This window comes from Pseudorca crassidens, chromosome X (genome assembly GCF_039906515.1).
Source record: "Pseudorca crassidens isolate mPseCra1 chromosome X, mPseCra1.hap1, whole genome shotgun sequence".
Classification (NCBI taxonomy): Eukaryota; Metazoa; Chordata; class Mammalia; order Artiodactyla; family Delphinidae; genus Pseudorca; species Pseudorca crassidens.
Genome location: NC_090317.1, coordinates 86,113,088 through 86,128,529, shown reverse-complemented (window position 1 = coordinate 86,128,529; position 15,442 = coordinate 86,113,088).

The following is a 15,442-nucleotide window of genomic DNA, read 5'->3' as shown; positions in this document are numbered from 1 at the left end:
AGGGTGAATCATAGTCATGAAGAACTCTGACCTTCCCACTTACCTTCCCTCTGCAGACCACTAGGTTTGCAGGGCTCCCTACCTCTTCTCCTTTCCTACAAGGCTTAGACTTTGACAGGGCAAGTGATGGACTTTTTCTCACTACCCAAGTGTAAGGACTGAAGGCATGTGAGGCAGGGAGGAAGAGATCAAGTCCAGTTCCAGGCAACTGGGGAGTGGCCAGAGCTAGGAAGAGGGAGTGCCAGGGGAAATGGGGATAGACCCTGGTTCATGTTTTTTGTCAGCTTGGAGGCCACTACTACAATGGAAGAACTCCCACAGTATATCATTAATTCCAAATAATTCTAGAATGTATCATATATCCTCCATTTGGCTAGGAGTGGGAAAAGCTCCTAGAGCAGTTTATCTATTTTTTATTATCACCCCCCAAGAAGCCTATTTAGACATTTTTGTCCTAATTGCTACCCCCCATGAAATTTGAATATCACAGATATACTGTATATCTATTTAAAAATTATGTACATTTGCACTTTATACATAAGAAGATATTTTATTCAATATAGGGTTTATAGTGACTAAATAAAATGTTTAAAAGTTTAACAATTTGTAAAAGCTATGAACATTTAACTATTTGCTGAGCAACTTTAAATGTAACCTATTTACACTGTAAGGTATCAGAGTACATATGTAAATTAGCAATTTATGTAACTGATGATATTAGCAGTGTAATCAAAATTTTAAAATACTATTCAAAACATTTTTTCAGCAGAAGTAAAACAAATGAAGTTTTAAATTAATTTCTTAAAAATTATTTTTAGTGAAATTAACTTTTAAGTGTTGCTTGATATGAGAAAACTTTTAACTAGCTCTTGGATATTCATTCAGGTATCATCAACATTTTTCTTTTCAGTACTTGACATAATTAATGATAGATTGAATAACTTTTGTAGAATTAAATAAAAGCCATTTTTCTTTAATTCTCAAAGCCCAAACAACACACAGAGCCACTGAGGATCAAACATAAAGGCAGTCAATGGCAGCCAAAAGGCACAAGCTGGTCACTTCTGCAAGAATGAGCAATAGATTGAAAGTCTTCCAGTCATAGCCATCTATTTGCCATGGTTTTGTAGTGTTGATCTTGCATATATTTTGTGTATTTTCCTCATTGTTGCTCATGTGAAACCCAAGAAAACCCAGTAACAGAAATTAAATATTAAAGAGTAAGATTCCTCAGGTAGGGCTGAGCTTTAGAGGGCCACAAACTATTGTAATTTTTGTGAAAGTTTTTTGTGATTTTTGTCCCCCACAAGGACCAATTTTCACTCCCTTGTGGGGTGATTACCCACCATCCTATCTTCCCTTTACCCCTGCATTGAGAATAGAAACCCTACAGCAACATTTCACCTGGACTGAATAAAACAAGGTAGAATGAATGCTGAGTGGGGTGTGGGGAAGAAGAGAGAGAGAGAGGGAGGGAGAATGAGAGGAAGACAAGAAAGGAAGGGAGGGAGGGAGGAAAAGAAAACAAGAAATATCTACTAGAGACCAACCATTTGTGAAAACAAAATGGATAACAATATTTTTCTCCAAACTTACACTTTCAAAAATGCTTTGGTCCAACATAATACTATTAATCCATGTACAATTGCCATTCATCCCTTCAGAAGGAGATCACCCCAAATCTTATTACCTACTATCTCCAGCCTCCAGTCTAGGAATTTTTGGGTGATGTCCTTTTCTTTTCTACCTACCTTGCAACCCATTCTAGATATGCTACAAGCTATGAACTAGATTGTACATTGAACCACCATGACCTGTGAGTGTATGGGTATTGTATCATTTGGATAATCTTTGGATCATCACTGTGTATGATGTGGATGAAGGTACTAAGGGGATTTCCTGGGACTCATATACTCATATATAGAAGGTAGATTAAGCCCTGCTCCAGTGGGTCCAGCAATCCTGAACTGCAAGTTGTGCGTTATGCTCCTGAGACCTTAGAGGTTGCCTCCACAATGACTGTGTGGAATCTGAGCTCTTGGAGGTCCTACCTGTATTGGCTGGCTGTAATATGCGTTGACCTTTTGCCACCAGACATAGCAGTGCTAGGGTCATGCAATGAATCTCCTGAGTTCCAGACATGCTCTTCCTTACCCCATTGTGTAGCAGAGAGAGTCCCTATTTCCCCTTGATAGTTGGGACCACTCATCCCAGCCACATAGTAAACACCCTTTTTTTTGCCTGTTGGTTCAATGTCATGAGGAACTCCAAATGGCCAGGTGGAAGTCTCAACTTCCTGTGAATCAAAGTTTTGCAATTGTTTCACTAAGTAAAGTGATGAGAGGTGCCATTCCCATTTCCACCCTTTGGTTTCTAGACCTGTGTATTCTGTTTATGGGAGAAAGATCATCATATATTGGTCGTTGATTCACAGAATACACTGAATTCTGCAGGATGGCCCCCCGAGCTCACAAAGTGTTGTTTCCTAACTGTCACCAGAACTAAATCTTCCATAGGCCATCCCACCCTTCTGCAAAGGCGGTTGCTTATGGGTGATTGCCCATCGCCGTTAGACCATTTGTCTTACCTCTTTCACTGTGAAATGTGTTCCTTGACCAGAAAAAAAATATTGTATGGGATATCTCAATGATGTACAAAGTGTATAAAGTAATTAGAAAATCCAAGGATGGTGGTACTGGTAAAAGCACCAGGGAAGGCAAATCCATTCCAGAATATTTGATTATTTCCATAAGGATAAATTGATGCCCACTCCCTGATGGAAGAGGTCCAATGTAATCCCTCTGTCATCCAAGGATTTGTTGGTCTCCCCAGGAAATGGTGACATATTGGGGTTTCTGCTGTTGAGAAATTGGGCACTCAACAGTGTTGGTAGCCAAGTCAACCCATGTGATGGTAAATCCATGTCAAATCTCTGCATAACATCCATCCCTTTTACAATGGCAGTTTTGTTCACTGGCTCATCTAACAAGCACTGGAATGTCTAGAGAAAGAGGTTGACAGATTTCCACAGGCTGGGTCATCATGCTCCCATTTGTAAGCATTCACATGAGACACAAATATTCTCACACTCAGCCCATTCCGAGAGATCTGTTCACTTACTCCTCATATATACGTAGGCAAAGCAATTAGACTGTGCCTTACATGTAATAAGCGCTCTCTAAGTATTTTGCTGCCTTGTTGTTATGGCTCAGTTCTCCAATCTTGTTCCTTCCCAGTGTCTGACAATCTGACAAGACTGTTAATTGGCATTTATCAGTGCCCTGGCCAGGTCACTTTCTGAATTAAGAGATCAACCAGATGCACAGCTCCGAGTTTTGCCTCCTAGGAGAATTTCCCTTCCTTACTTCCCATCAGGGTCACATCTAAGTGGGGCTGTTAACTTCCAGTTAGTTCCTACTTATCATACAGCATCATCTGCAAACCATGCTCCTGGGTTTTTTCTTCTTCAGTGAGCTGGTTATTGGAAACTCACCACAAGGGCCTAGAAGTGAGCTGAGGGAGAGCAAGCAGTGTGGCATGAGTAGGGACTAAGGGAGTTTGTGCCTCCTATAACTCGCTTTTGCTTTCAGGACCTGCTCCAGACTGACTTTGTTTATACCGCTGCTCTTTGGTGATGGAGTGTTGTTATTGCCTGACCAAATTTATGGCTTGGCGGATCAGATGGCACCAAGCCTAGGATGGGCAGCTCAGTTTAAATGGTCACTTGGGGTCCCATGGTTAGGTGTTCAAACTCTACCAGGGCCAGTGATTTAACTTTGTTAACTCAATCATCAGGTGCCAGGAGCTGTTTCTCAAAAGGAGGGTAATTATTTGACAAAGAGCATGGCTTATGCTCCAAAACTCTAGAGACTTGTGCTTAGATTCTCTGCTTAGGGCTTGTCACAGGCCCCACACAGCATCCCAATCTGTCACAGACGCTCACTCAACTCACTCAAACATTTACTTGCTCATTCCACAAACCTCTGCTAGTGACTACAGTGTTCATGGCCCGTGCTGGGTACTGGGGTGGCCTGTTCTCAAGAACAGTGAGGGAAACAGTGACAGCACCAAAAGGAACCACTTGGGTTTGTGGGAGCCCAGATGAGCAAGTGATTCACCCTTCTTCTGCATATAGGCATGTTATTAATCACAGATGTTGTGTGAGGAACATCTGCACAAATGTACAGTTACAGGCACACATTTTCATGTACAAATATAGGCATTGTGTACACGCATTCTAATTACTGAATATGAGTCAGCAGTCAGTGTGTTCTGGTGGAAGGAGTCCTGACTGAGAGACAGGCGAAGAGGGTTAAACTGCCCCAGCTCCCTCACAGGGTCCCCGTGTGGCCTGGGGCATGTCTCTGGCCCTCTCTGGCTTCATGTCTGCTGCCTGTAACATGCGAACAGCATTAGCTCACCCAGCCTGGTCTTCATGAGTGTCACATTAGATAGTAGATGGGGAGCACCCAGAGTACTTTGTGCCCCAGGAGATTTATATCTTCGCTAATTTATCTTCAGTTTACTGATTCAGCGAGCCATCTGCTTTTTGATGGCATTCTGACTGATGAAGAGAGTAAATGGGAAAGAAAAGGGGAATGAGTGAATGTGTGAGTAAGGAAAGAGTGGGTGAATGTAATGTGAGCAAATGCATGAATGAATCAGTAAATATGAATGAGTGAATGACTGAATGAGTTGATCAGTAACCTTCTCCTATTTATTCTACTAAGGGATTCAGAGCCCACACTTGCTTTCCTCTGGAATCACCACTGAGAATGGAAGGGCAATGGGAGGACAGTGTGAAGTGCAGGCTGCCCCAGAGGACATCATCTCAGGCCCTGTATGCCAGAGAGATGTCCTGGCTGCCAGGCTTGCTTCAAACTTCATCTCAAGGTGTTTGTTTTTCCATCTCAAGGTGTTTGAAGGCCACACTGGCTACGGCCAGCAGAATCGCTATGTGAGCTGTCAGAATACAGATTCCTGGACCCCACCCTCCTGGAGTCTGCTTCAGTAGGTTGGGGAGGGGCCCAGGAACCTATCTTTTTAACCCATTTGCAAGTGAACTTGATGTCCAGTCAGATTGGAGAACCACTGGTCCGGCCTAGACGCCTCCGCTGAGGGACAAGTGGACAGGCACAGAGAAATCACCCATGTCATGTGGCCACTCTCGCTAAACTGTTTAGCTTCGGATGTCCTACCTACTTGGATCCTGCTGACCCAGAGAGACAGTATGGAATACAGACAAGAGAGAGACAGACACAGACCTGGGTTCAAATCCCAGGTTTGACCTTCTCCAAAGGTGGGGCAGCAGGCAAATCACTCACTGGCTCTGCTTCACTTTTCCCGTCTGTACGATGGGGACGTGCAATCGATGGCCCAGGACCACTGTGAGAATTTGAGAAAATTCCTCTCTGCAAATCACTGGTACAGAGTAATGAAGACCTGATGATAATTGTAATCATTAGCATTATCGAGCACTTACTAAGATCCAAGTATGGTTCCAAATGCTTTACATAAATGATCTCACTGAATTCGCACAAACACTGTCTATGAAAGAGGAGCTATTATCCTTCCCGTGCTACAGATGAGGAGCCTGAGGCTTAGAGAGTGTGAATAACTTGTCCAGGGGCCCACAGGCAGCATCTGAGTCCTTGGAGCTTGCACGCTTAAACCCTAAGCTATAAATGGCAGCTCCCTCCCCCCTTCTCCTTAAAGGTTAAAACGGAGGGGAGAGCCAATCCTGTGGGGATAAAACAGAACAAAGACCTCTGAAAGGAAGGAAGCCAAGGGAATGTATGTAAGCAGACGCCTCAGAGAGTATGGGGGCTCAGTTTGCCCCTAAGCTTCCTGACAGCTGTAGCAGGAAAGGGGGGTGGGGAGCAGAATTCCCTAGTTTCCATTTTCTGGAAAAAAGGAGGCACAGAGGCATGTCTAAATGGACATTTGTCTTGGGCTGAAATTCCAGAGGAGTTGATCTTGTGGCCAGCTCAGCAAACATCCGGGACCAGAAGTTCATCTGTGATTTCATGAGGCGCTAAAAGTCTTATTCACACACGTGATTCTGAGAGTCAAGGAGCCAGAGGGGGAAGAAAACACATGAAATTCTATCTAGAAGAGAACGTTGCTGGGCTGCAGTTTCCCACAGCAGTAAGGGGCATGGGAGGAGACCGAGGCCCTGACTGTGTATCTGTCTCTCTCCACAACACACACGACACGGTCTCTCCGGGAGGAGATCCAGGCTCCTGGGGACATGACACTCCTCCAGAGACTGGGCTCCCTGGATGGATGGCAAATGAGCCAGGATGAAGTTGTGAGTGAGGGCCAGGCTGCCAGAGCCTGGGAGCTGAGTGGGGGCTGGGTCTGTCAGGCTGGGCCCGTGGAAGAGGCAGAGTAGGGGGAGCTGGTTGTAGGATTGGGAGAGGAATGTAGCATTTGGGCAGGTGGAGGGGCGTTGCAGGCAAAAGGAACAGCAGGTGGTGCAGGGCTTACTTCTCACCCTCCCCAGATATTGCCTCTTTTGATGTCCCTTTACCTGACTTTCTGCCTGGTGAGCTCTCCATCCCACCTAACCCCTCCCCACCCATGCAGGTGAGGCTGACTCGCCCCCATCCACCAGGATTGAGAGGGGAGAGACCAGTGTCCGAATTACCTTCTGCGCGACACTGCAAGATCAGTCTGCCTTCTCCAGTTCAGGCATCAGGGCCGACTTCGTGGTCCAGTATGATGTAGTCATGGAGGACATCGTTGGAGACGTGCAGGTGAGAGGGCCAGGAGAATGGAAAGAGCGTGGGCTCTGGAGTCAGACAGACCTGGGAAACAAGGCGCTGGCCTCCACAAGGTGCACGTTTGTTTCTCCCTAGGGATCAGTGAGGACTAGTGAACACGGATAGGACGGTGTGTAGCGACACATGACTTCACACCTGGTGAGGCACATGTGTCCCCCAAAGGGTTGGACACCCGGAACTGTATAAACTGAATCAAGATCCAGGTGAATCCATTCCTAACTGAAGCAAGTCATAGCCCACTCTTAACCAGACCTTTCGGAAAGGCAACCATTGGCCAGCGATTAGTCTCTCACACTTTCTGCAGCTCTGATACTCTCATGTTCTCTTGGGCTTTCTGGATGTCTCTAAGTTTTAAAAATTCTTTTTGCCTCACTTGAGCCATTTGCCTAAACAGGGAACCCTTAAATTCTGAGCTCACACACTCACGAAGAATGTGCAGAGGTCCCACGCTCTACCAGAGGGGTAGAGGCTGATCCGGGACCCTTGGCTTCACAACAACAATTGCATGGCAGCCTGAGAGGTCTGGTCCCAGCCTGCTTCTCCCACCACACCTCTCACTGCCTCCAGCACACAAACCATCCTCCAGCTGCCCCACACCACGCCACACCACACACCAATGTCCCAAAGCACCTGAACCTGCCAGTCATCTGTGCCTGAGTATGTGCTCATACTGTCTGCCGCCCTGGGAATGTCTTCTCCCTCCTTTTTCCACTGGTGAGTGTCCTCCTCATCCCTGAAAACCTTGCTTCAGTGCCACCTCCATGATGACCCCACCCCACTTACAATTCCTCTCTCTGCTCTGGGCTAGTATAGTGCTTTGGTTACACCTCTCCTCATGCACTTACTTATTCATTCATTCATTCATATGTGGACTCACCTCCATCAAGCTGGAAACATCTCTAGCCCAGTCCTGCCCTCAGTGACTCTGGGAAGTCAGGAATGAGTTGGACACAGTCCCTAATCTCCCTTTGGAAATGTCCCATCCTGAGGTAACTCGATACATAGAGCCAGAGCAGTCATAAAAGGTTCTAAGGGCTGTGTATAAATATGTAATGGGTTACGTATGGATACCACTGAGGAGGGTTTCACGAGAGCCTTCCTGAACGAGTTGGCCTTTAAGTTAGCATAGGAAAACTGAATAGACTTTACCTCCACCTGGGCCGATAGGATGAAGGGGAGGGCATGCAGAGAGAAGGGAATCGCATATGCAGAGGCACAGAGGTATAACAGAGGCCTGTTGTGTAAGGGGAATAGAAGCAATTCACCCTCTCAGGAGCTGAGGGTATCATGCCAGTAGGTGGCAGCAGGGCCTTAACCTGGTGTTCTGGTGTGTGTGTGTGTGTGTGTGTGTGTGTGTGTGTGTGTGTGTATGTGTGTGAGTGAGTGCACACGCGCGCGTGCACGTGTGAACTGAGACATTTGTCTGCTTGTTCATTCTTTACCTCTCCCATCATTGCCTGGAGTAAAGATACAGATAGAACAGACGGAACTAGGCATTAAATAGTACGACTGATACCCCCATCCACTGTGTGCTATGATTCCTGCATCCCCCAACCAAGAACCCCTCAATTCACCTCCCATTTTACTTGAGTATGCCTGCCTTTCAAAGCCCAACACATTTACTCCATGGGCACCTAATCCGTTATGCCCACTGCTGGCTGATGTCAGGAACCCTGAAGTGAATCACACACAGATCTTATTCACTGTCTCCAGGTGAAACAGAGAGACACGAGAATGACACAAGATGAGAAGTGCTTTATCAATGACAACATAAGTATGATGGAAGCCATCATGAGGGGTGAGGAGGTCAGGGAGCCTGACCTGGGTCTTAAAGAATTCAAAGAAGTGTGCCAAGTTGGGAAGGGGGGCTCTCAGAAGGCAAAGGCAGTCTAGTAAACTGAGGGCTGCATGATACAAAGAATAGAGGCTGGAAATATCCAGGGGTGTGTAGGGAACTACAAGTGGATTGGAGTTCCTGGAGTTTTGATTTGAGGCCCAAGAAATGCTAAGAGGTGAGACTGAAGGCCATGAGTGCTGCAGGGGCTTGATAAGGAACATAAAATTTATGTTGAACATGCCCAGGGAGCCCTGAGAGGGAATGATGCTATGAGGTTTGTGTTTAGAAAGACCAGACCTTGCAGCTGCTGCAACGATGCATGGACGGGAGGGGCCCCAGGAGAAGCAGGGAAACCAGAGGGAAAGGAGCCCTAAATTTGGACTTCATTAGTTTGGGATGGCGAGGCGGGTTGGGCCTGAGACATATCCAGCAGATCAAACCAGCATGAATTTGTGGCTGGTTGGATGTGAGGAGTGAGGGACACAGGAGGATTCAGGGGTGACACTCAGGTTTGTATCTGGAGTGACCATGTGGATGATGGTGCCTCTAAATGACAAAGACACGCAAGGCTGAGATGGGAGGAAGGTAATGAATTTGTTGTTTGGGCAACATACATTGGAGGCTTCAGCCATCCAAGGGAACAGGTCCAATGGTGAGTGTGTATGAAGCTGTGGAGGGGGAAGAGTGAAGAGCATCGGACTGGGGAAAGAGTTGTGGGGTCAGCAGTGGAAATTCAGGGGTTGAATCCAAGAGAGCTAGGGAGGTGACCCAGGCCAAATGTATAGAGCCAGAAGAGCAGACCCAGGATGGCAGTTGCTAAGGTAGAGCTTCCCAGTCTAGGAGCTATTGATCTCCACAGCCCTTGGGGTATCTGGCCCCACGGAGCTGCCATCAGCCTATTCAGGGCTGTAAATCCCCACCACTTCCCTCCATTGTGCTACACAAACGTAATCATTCTCTTTGCACGCCATGACAGACAAATATTAGGCAACACTGTTTAAGGGACAGTGGGGAAATGGAGCTGAAGAAAGAGACTGAATCCGATGGACCTGAGAGCTGGTAGGAGAATAAGGAGTGTTCATCCTCTCTGGATCCCAGGGGAAAAGATTCTTCTGAGGAGCAGAAGTGATTGTCAATTGTGAAATATATCAGGGAGGTGCAGTCTGGTGAGAACTGAAATACACCCACTGAGTTTTCCAACCAACTGGTCGTTGCTACCTTTGGTGAGAGATGGATCAGCGGTGGGGGTGGGAGCCAGGCTGCAGTGGGCAGAGGAGTAAACCGGAGGTGAGAAGACCATTGCAGCTGCCGAGTTCATTACCTTGGCATGCTACCGGGAAGAAAGGAGCTGATTTGAAGTTTGGGTGGGATTGGGATGAATGGAGGTTGTCTTAGTGGATGGAAAAGACACCAACATTTTTAAACTCTAAAGAAGACCCAGTCGGGTGCATGGGCTGGGTTGGAGAGTAGGAGTCTGGCTGGTGGAGGAGGTACTGGAGGCTGGGCATGCATGGGGTCAGGGAAGGATTGTTTTGTCTTTCAGTAGAGGGAGGAGGCATATAGGTGTGTGGACCCTGCGCAAGGGTGGGGTGGGCAGTCCAAGGGACATGGCCTGGTGCCCTTAATTTTTTCATGAAGAGGGAGGGGAGGCATTTCCTGAGAATGGGGTGGCATGACAGTTGAAGGGAGTGTGAGAGGTTGGTGACCTGGGTCATGCCTCTGGTTTACATAATAGGATGTGAGGTGTGGGGTCACTGGTGAGCCTGGGACCATGGAGAGGTAGGAATGTGATTTTCCCAGAAGTCTCACCTACCCAGGTATGGGGAGAACACAGAAGGGCAGCTGGACTCTGCCTGTGGCTTGGGCAGTTGCAGGATGGTTGACCCAGGGCTCGGGGAACTGCTGTAGAGTGCCAGGAAAAAGTGCAGACAAAGCCTACGCTTGTGCTTGTGAATTAATTCAAAGGCTGGGGTGGAGGGGAAGAGCAAGATGTCCTCCCATCTCCTTCCTGCTCTCCACCACCCCCCTCCCGCCCTCCAAGATGGGAGGAGATAGTGTGTCCAGCTTTGTGACCGGAGAATGCCTGAAGGGCTGAGAGGAGAATAAGCTGGTTATCCCAGGACAGAGCTTGCTTCAGGCTCCTGGGCAGCTCAGACCCTCAGCAAGCCTATACTTCCTTAGGCTGAGCTGCCACTGGTCCTGGGGGCCCTTCCAGCTTCCCCCTCCCCTTCCCTCAACTGTCCCAGGCCCCAGGCTCTGCAGAAGGAGAGATGGAGTGGGGGAAGGGGGTCAGCAGCCAATCATATCCCTGATAGCCCAAGGCATCTGCACCTGGTCTAACCAATCCCCTCTGAACAAATAGCTCACTCAGCCTCTGCTCCCTCCTCCCCTCCCTGCTCTGCCCAGCAACAGCAGAAAGGAGGTTTAAGGAGGAGAGGGAGGCCCTGCAAACTCCCAGCCCCTGGCAGCAATGGAGCCGGGCCCCAGGCTCACTCTATAGAGGGAGGTTAAAACAACACTCTCAGTTCCTGGAGCCCAGGCAAAACGTCCCTAGGGGCCCTCAAGACTATGCAAGCCCAGCTCTCACAGACAGGAACTCACATATTACAGAGATCCTGATCCCTGGAGCCTTGGGCCACAAGCCAGTCTCATTTTCTCCACAGCTCAGGGGCAGGCCCTGGGCTGGCAGCCTGACCAGCAGAGATACACTTCTGGTGGAGGAGATGGACATTGAGCAAACAATCCCACAAATGCCTATTTAATAGCAACAGTGATAAGGCCTAGGAAGGAAAAGAGCAGGGTTTTATGCAGCAAAATAAGAGGGGACTTGATTTAGACTGGCTTTCACAGTTTTTGTTGATTCCACTTCTTTTTCTCCAGATTTGCGATGGCTATTTTGTTCATTACTTTGCACCCAGAAGCCTTCCACCTGTTAAGAAAAACGTGGTGTTTGTTATTGACGCGAGCGGCTCCGTGTTTGGTACCAAAATGAAGCAGGTAACAAGGACCCTGGGGATCGTTCATTGCTCTTGATTTAGAAAGCTCAGAAAGCAGAGAGTGCTGGTACAGTGGTTCCCTGAGACAAGACACCCTGCCATCCCATCACCTTTGGACCTTATAGGCCTAGGCCTACCTTAGAGTCTTGGTACCTTACATATCAGGAGCCACGTAGACATGGAGCCACAGAATCATAGGAACACTGAAACATAGGACTGTGGGGCCTGAATCCATCAAGAGCCTCAACCACAAACCTCCAGGTCTCATAAAGGCCCAGAGTCATAGAGACTTTGGGCTAGAGTACTCTGGCATCATAAAGCATGAGTCAAAACATTAAAACTGTAGTCATTTTAGATTCAGAACTGTCAAGGGGCCACAGCTTTGTTTTGTTTTGTTTTGTTTGACTATATAGCCAGAAGAATACAGTGCACTGGCCTTATAGGGCTTAGAAGCCATAGAGTCCTGGGTCCATCTAGGCTTCAGTCTTGTACCTCACCTACCATAGCACCCTTGAAACAGAATCCTGGAGCCATAGGCCAAAGAGATTTTGACTTTAGAGCCTGAATCCATGAAGTTCTGGAAGCAGCGTTTCAAACCATAGTACCCTGTGGTTCTAGAAGTATAAACTTCTTATATCCTGTGGCAGTATAGCCTTTGTTACTGAAAGAACCACATAATTCATTGGAGGAATGCTATAGGATGCAATATCCCCTGAATTTTAGCATCTTGGGTACCTGAGTGCTTAAAATCTCATGAAGTTATTGGACATTAAACTCTGGAAGGTTAGGGTTTTTTTTTTTTTTTTTTTTTTTGCATCATAAGCTCCAAATCTCTAAGCCTAGATATCCTAGGCCAGAGTGATTTTTCAGCCCCTGAACCACAGTATCTTTTGACTCACCCTGTCTTCATATCCAGTCTACTGTTAAATGTATTTAGTGATTACCTAATTTTGGGTATGTTATTTTTTTAGTTTTAGAAATCAGCATTAGTGAGTTCAAGAGATCACTAGAAAGTATCTTAATTGAGGCAAAGCCACCCAAGATAATGAAAATAATACAGTAAAGGGTTATAAACATGTGTCAGAAAGCCAAATGATGAAATAAATTTTATTTTTATTTCTTAAAATTTATTTATTGAAGTATAGTTGATTTACAGTGTTGTGCCAATCTCTGCTGTACAACAAGTGACTCAGTTATGCACATATATACATTCTTTTTTTAAAATATTCTTTTCCATTATGGATTATTACAGGATATTAAATATAGTTCCCTGTGCTATATAGTAGGACCTTGCTCTTTATCCATCTTATAAATAATAGTTTACATTTGCTAATACCACACTCCCAGTCCTTCCCTCCCTCACCCCCCTTCCCCTTTGCACCAAGTCTATTCTCTATGTCTCTTAGTCTGTTTCTCTTTTGTAGATATGTTCATTTGTGCCACATTTTAGATTCCACATAAAAGTGATAATGATTAAATAAATTAATATATAGATTCTAATAGCTTAGAGAATACCAGTTAGGGAAAACAGAAAGAAAACTAGACCTAGGTACACCATGAGCAAGCTGTTTAAAACCAATGGAAGTGAAAAAATGTCAAGAGCATCGAGAAAGAATTATTATCTTTAGGAAATAACAATACATCTTAGAAATGAACTTTGAAAAGAAACTATGGAAAGTCATAGGCAATGCAATGACTTTTTTAAAGGAATTATATTTTAAAAAAATCCCAAGCTATATTCTGTACCCAGCAAAAATGTTCTTCAAAAATTAAGGTAAAATTATGACATTTTTGGACAAGTACTGATAGAATTTATTGCCAGCAAACTCAAGCTACAATAAGTAGTAGAGGATGTTCTTTAAGTTAAAGTAAAATGAACCTAGATGGACAAACAGAATTGTAGAACGGGTTGAAGTTCCCTTGGAAAAGATACACATATGAGTAAATGTAAAAGAATACTGACTGTTTTTTGCAACAATGTTAATTACTTGCCATGGGATTTATAGTAGGTAGAACTAAAAATATTTTTAAAGTAAAGTGCATAAAGGAAATAAATGGAGTTAAATGGTTTTATGGTTCTTTCATTCTTTGAGAAGTGGTTAAACTACTAAGTTAAGGTAGACTATAATAAGGCAAGAATGCATGGTTAGTATTTAGGGTAAACATGACAACAATACAACATTATATAACTAAAAATCTAATAAACGAAATAAAATGGACCAATAAATACTAATTAATCCAGAAGAAGTCAGGGGAGGAGAACTAAAGATACAAAGAACAGATGGGACAAATAGAAAAGTAGTATTAAGACATTAGGCTTATGGGAGAAGACAAGATGGTGGAGTAGAAGGACCTTGAGCTTACCTCCTCTTACAAGAACACCAAAATTACAGCTAATTGCTGAACAACCAATAAGAAGAATACTGGAACCTACTAAGAAAGATATTCTACATCCAAAGACATAAAGAAGAAACCCAGCATGATGGTAGGAGGGACACACTCATGATATAATCAAATCCCATACTCCCTGGGTGGTCCACCCACAAACTGGAGAATAATTATATTGCAGAAATTTTCCCACAGGAGTGAGAATTCTGAGACCCATGTCAGGCTCCCCAGCCTGGGTGCCTGGCATCAGGAGGAGGAGCTTCCAGAGCATTTGGCTGTGAAGGCCAGTGGGGTTTGATTGCAGGAGCACCACAGGACTGTGGGAGACAGAGACTCCACTCTTGCAGGGCACACACAAGGTCTCATGTGCACAGGGACCCAGGGCAAAATCAGTGACTTCATAGGAACCTGGGCCAGACCTACCTGCTGGTCTTAGAGATTTTCCTGGGGAATTAGGGGTGGCTGTGGCCCTCTCTGGGGTCATAAAAGCTAGTGGCAGAAATACAAGGGAGTGTTCATCTACTTGAACTCTTGTTGGAGACAGACATGTTGCTTTGGTAATTAGCACCAAGACCTGGCTCCACCCAACAGCCTGTAGGCTCCAGTGCTGGTATGAGTCAGGTCAAACAACCAACAAGGCAGGAACACAACACAATCCATCAGCAGACAGGCTGCCTAAAGACTTTCTGAGCCCACAGCTGCCTCTAGACATGCCCCTTGAGATGGCTCTGCCCACCAGATGGCCAAGATCCAGCTCCATCCACCAGTGGGCAGGCACTGGCCCCTCCCACCAGGAAGCCTGTACAAGTCTCTAGATCAGCCTCACACACCAGGAGACAGACAACAGAAGCAAAACAAAACAAAACAAAACACCCCAAAAACCAAAACTAAAACCCTACAATTCCTCAGCCAGTGGAACTGAGTCCTCAAACAGGTCCTCAAACAGGTCAGGACCTACCCTGGCACCAGCTGGTGCCTGGCACATGGGTGAAGAGAGGGAAGTGTACTCCTGGGATGCATAGGACATCCCTACAGAGGGCCACTTCTCCAAGGTTGAGAAACATATCTAACTTTCCACATACATAAAAATACAAATACAATTTAGACAAAATGAGACAGCAGAGGAATATGTTCCAGACAAAGGAACAAGGTAAAATCCCTAAGGAGCAACTAAATGAAGTGGAGATAAGCAATCTACCCAAGAAAGAATTCAGGGTAATGATCATAAAGATGATCCAAGAACTCAGGAAAAGAATGGATGCACAGAATGAGAAGTTTTTAACAAAGAGTTAGGAAATATAGAGAAAACCAAAGTTGAAGAATACCATAACTGAAATAAAAATCACACTAGAAGTAATCAATAGCAGAATAAATGAGGCAGAAGAGGGGATAAGAGAACTGGAAGACAGAGTGGTGGAAATTACTGCTGTGGAACA